Here is a 5,186-nt window from a genome sequence, read left to right as displayed (position 1 = left end):
TCTAATAACCAGATTTTCACCTATGGAAATGTCGGAGGAGGGACATTCAAATATCATCTTGGATTCAGGAGGCTCTTTGTTATATAGGGCTAACCCATGCATAGCAGTACATCTAGCATCTCTGACTTTCATCCACTAAATGCCAGAGCTGTCCTCTCAACAACAACCACCAGTAACAAGGTTTCCAAACTCTCAGAAGAGGCAGTACCTCTCCTGCTGAGAACTGCTGGTCTGCCTGATCCACTTAAGCTTCCTTCAAACGTCACTTCACACAGCCACCCGTCCATCCCCAGTGCTTCTCTGTATCTCTTGGTCCACAGCGCTCTCTTAGTTTCCTGAACCTCATTCTGGTCTGCTTCCTTCTGGTGCCAGGGGGCAGGTTTGTAGAGAAGGACCGTCTCTTAATCCCCTTCCTACCTCCCAGGGAAGCACAGTCTGAAACTAAGTGAGTCTTCAACAAGGATTGTTGAATAATGACTTAAAAATAATAATAATTGATAAATAAAACAACTCTGAGAGCTTGTAGATGAGCAGTACTGTCTGTCATTCATATTGAACAAATGTTTTCTAATGTAGCTACCTTACCCTGAAGATAACATGATAAATATGGACAACATTTGGTAATCTTTCTTTTTTTATTTTTTATAACTGCAAGTATTTATATTTCTGCACAGTCTTTATTTTTTCATTTGATGCATTCAGTGCCAAGAGTGTGGGGCATTAAGCTGCACACTCCTTTGAGGAATTCTCAGTGTATCAGGAGAAGGAGCAAAGTACATAACTTGGTATATTTAAATCTGATGCTGCACCTCCCTGATGGCATGGAGGAAAGGAGTGATGAATTCTGACCAGGCGATTTGGGACCACATCTTCTACATATACTAGAGCAACAGATTATATATTTGGACTCTCATATAAAGGCAATTATGAGGAAATTTGTGATTTATTCATTGATGGCACTTTTAAAAATCTCTCTTTGAAAAAAAAAAAAAAAAAACAAGAAGAAAAAGAAACCCAGAAGGCAAGCATTTTCCCAAAGTTCATTGTTATGAGTAAACTATTTGCTCTTTGTTGCATGACTGGGGCCCTTCTACAGACCTCAGGTCAACGTTTAAAACTGGCCTTCTAAATGGGATGGTAGTCTCCCCAGCAAAGGCTCCTGCTCAGCCTGCTGCTGCAGATCTGTCCCTGGTTATGGGTAACGTCCACTGTCTGGGGCCACCCTGGTGCTTTGGGGCTGTCTGGCTGGCACACCTACATTCTGCAGCTTTAACTTAGGAAAAGGTTCATGTGCCTCAGACAAGGGTGCCCTGTGTGGGGGACACGGGTGGAGTAGAAAGGGGACTCTTCATCTTCCTCACTCGTTCTCTCTGTGCTACAGCCCTGAGTCCCGCAGGTGGGGCAGAACACAGTGTGTGCTCCCTCTTGGGAGAGGCCACCCCAACCACAATAAGATTCATCTCCTCGGCCAGGGTCCTGACCCACACTGTTTTTCTCCAAAAACCCAGACTCTGTCTATCTCTCAGCACACTCAAATGTAAAATAAACAAACAAACAAATAAATAAATCCACTTAAAAATGGACTCAGAGCTGCCATCCCAGAGGGACTACCTTGCATGTCTTATGCCTCAAACTTTTGAAGTGTTAAGACCCGGCAAAATAACCCCGGGAATGGGCCGAAGGTAACATTGTGTCCCAAAGAACTGTTTGCAATGATAACAAGAAAGCTGATTTTATGACTACCAGGCTGAAAATCAGAAACGTTATGTGGAAGTAGCGTCACTGTTATACCTCCTGCACCAATAGGAATGCCTTCCTTCCGTGGGGAGAATTGTTCCCCTTCCCTTTCTCATCAAAACCCCTTGCCTTTATCTCCCAATCAGAACACTATTTGGGCTTCTGCCTGAATCAGTGCTTCCTGAATAATCTTCTTTTTTTTTAAATCTCAAATAAGTGCTTGTTGCCTCTCAATAGATACATAGATAGAGAGAGAGATGGGATGACACTATTGTAGTACTCTTGTCAAATATGCAATTTGAAATTAATGTCATTGGTATTTTCCCCTACTAATATACTGAGTTTAGTACTTGTGCTATAAAAAAAATACCACTAAAAATATACTTTTAGTTCAAAAAGCATATAAAAATATACTCTTGCCTGACCAGGTAATAATGCAGTGGATAGAGCTTCAGCTTGATGCTGAGGACCCAGGTTCAAGACCCTGATGTTGCTGGTTTGAGTACAGGCTTGCCAGCTTGAGCACGGGGTTGTTGGCTTGAATTGGGGATTATAGACATGACCTCATTGTTACTGGTTTGAACCCAAGGTCACTGGCTTGAGCAAGGGGTCACTGGCTCAGCTGGAGTCCCCGGTCAAGGCATGTATGAGAAAGCAATCAATGAACAACTAAAGTGCCTCAACTATAAGTTGATGCTTCTCATCTCTCTCCCTTTCTGTTCGTCTGTCCTTGTCTCTCTCTCTCACACACACAAAAAAAGTATGTATATATAATATTGATATATACACTCTTTAGTTCAATAATAAATAGGGCTGGGTTTTGAAATGGCAGTAAAAAATTAAAACAAAAATACTTTTGACATTTCTAACATTTAAGAATGACAACATATATATCTGCTTGGTCCTTCTCTGTCCCAAAGTGTTCCTCGGCTCCTGACATGTCTGAAGCATAGAACAAATATTTGTCAAATGAATCAATCCATGCCTACATCAATGACACAGTCTGTGTTTCCGTTCGTTCTGAGCTTCAGCATTTTTATTAAAACTTACTAAGCTTTAGGGAAGTGAAAATGTTAAGGAAAGGGACTGCGGAAGGGTTTCCTTCTCACCCGGCATGAATGCAGCCTTTGAGGCATTGAGGCCTCTCGGTCAGGGAACGCTGTGACCTCCCAAACCTAGCACAGAGGTGGCCTTTTTTTGTTTTCCTCCCTCTCTTCAGCGGTTGCATGAGCTGGTGCCAGCTGAGTCTAGATGGTGCAGGCTTTACACTTGAATGAAACACTCCCTGCCCTCGGTTCTGGGAGCTCCACTCTGCTGCCTCCATCTGCTGCTTCTGATAAATGCTCACATTTTAAATATATTCCTATCAGCTCACTCACAAAGTGGTTTGCCAGCTCTGCACACAGCAAACAACCCCGCTGGCACGGAGCCCCTTCTTGGGAGGAAAAAAAAATTGGGGCAGAGAGAGAAGACCTATCTCCCAGTGAGGAGAGACGAGAGAGAAGAGGGAGGAAACGGGCTAGAGAAGCTGGTGACAAAGACCCCGTGCGTGCCCCGCGGGTCGCAAGGGGCCGTGGGGACGAACGAACACGGGGCCGCGGGCTCTCCCTGCCGAGGGTGAGTGGGTCTGATGTGTGGCCTTTCCCAGAGCGGACTGGAGGTGACGTGGAAGGAGATGCTTTTTCTTGAAAAAAGAGTAGAACCTTGAATGTTCTTAGCCTGGTTGGCTGACAACCCCCCATGGTGAGTGGCCTCCAGGAAACAGAGACGCAGGGGAATGCGCCTGCAGCGCTCCAAGCCCCCTCGGGCACACAGCACCGCGAGCGAGCGGCCGTCCAAGTCCCCTGCTCGTTTCCGCTGGCAGCGCCTCCCCGTCAGTGTTTCTCCCTTCCAGCACCCGCTCTCTCGCCAGCATAATCGCCGCCCGCCTTCGGGAAAGATGAAGGAAGGCGGCGTGGAAGGTCTCCCCGAAGAGCGCGCTCGCGGCACAAGCCAGCAGGGCGCGTGTTGATTCTCTCGCCCTCGTGGAGACAGAGAACAGGAGCGCCAGGAGCGCGGGGTTAGGGAACAGCTAATCCTTTTCCTTTATCCGAAAGGCATCTGAAACTTTCAAGCCTGAAACTGACTTCTAATATTTCTCCCCTCCCCCTTCCCCAGCACATCTCACCTCTCAGTTTTTCTGCCATGTCCGTAACCGGGACTTTATTTCTCCGGCTGCTCAGAATAAAAACCTTGAAGTCATCCTTGGTTTCTCTCTCAGCCCACATCTGGTCTGACCGCCAATCCCGCAGGCTCTACCTTCAAAATATAGCCACTCTCTGACCCCTCTTGCCACCTCCCCAGCTGCCGCCCTGTCCCAGCCTCCCTCACCTCTCCTCTGGATTGTAACAGCCCAAGGATCAGCACGGGCCAACCTGGCCTGCCGCCTGGTTTTGTAAATAAAGCTTTATTGGAACACAGCCATGCTCATTAGTTTACCTTATGCTGCAAGACCTCATGGCCGGCAAAAAATATTTACCGTCTCTAGCCAACCCCTTCAATAGACTATTGAATTGCATGTTGAATAAAATATCACTGCGCTGCTCAAACCCTCTCACATTCAGAGTAAAAGCTTAATTACTATACCGTTCTGAGTGAAATGGATCCCCCCACGATCACTTGACCTTATCCTCCCCCCCCCCCCCCCGCGCATGCTCCCTGGCCTCACTGTGCTCTCCCCTTCCCAAGTCCCTCTGCCGCCACCCACCCTTGTCCTTCCCCAGATAAGCCAGGCATGTTCCTGATAATACGAGACTGACCGCTGTCCCCTCTGCTGCAGATGATTTCCACACTGACATCTGCCTGGCTTGCTCACTTTTTATTCTCTTTTTATGGTTTAGTGAGCCTTCTCTGACCCCCTTATTTAAAATGGCGCTTTCTCCCCTCTCCCTGCATCGCTTTATTTTTCTCCGTGGCTTCTATCACCATTTAATACAGGTACCACATTTCCCCTATGTATTGTGTCTGTTGTCTCTCCCCACCTCCCCACTAAAATGCAAGTTCCGTGAGAGTAGGGGTTTTGTCTGTGCCTCTCTCGCCATGTACTAGGTAGGTGTTGAATGACTCTTTGAATAAATAAATGTGTTTTTGGAAGTAGTGATGCTACAGCAAATATGAAATATATCAGCGAGTCAGGAAGAATTTCTACAAACACTCTTGCTTAGGAAAGAATTGTCGGAAGCTCCAGGCATAAATGGCCCGTAGATTTGAGGAGGCACCTCATTTTCATCTTCCCACATCTCTGTTTTTTTTTTTGTTGTTGTTGTTGTTGTTTTTTTTTTTTTTTCTGAAGCTGGAAACAGGGAGAGACAGTCAGACAGACTCCCGCATGCGCCCGACCGGGATCCACCCGGCACGCCCACCAGGGGCACGCTCTGCCCACCAGGGGGCGATGCTCTGCCCATCCTGGG

This window comes from Saccopteryx leptura, chromosome 8 (assembly GCF_036850995.1).
Source record: "Saccopteryx leptura isolate mSacLep1 chromosome 8, mSacLep1_pri_phased_curated, whole genome shotgun sequence".
NCBI classification, from domain to species: domain Eukaryota; kingdom Metazoa; phylum Chordata; class Mammalia; order Chiroptera; family Emballonuridae; genus Saccopteryx; species Saccopteryx leptura.
Note: the sequence above shows the minus strand (reverse complement) of the source record.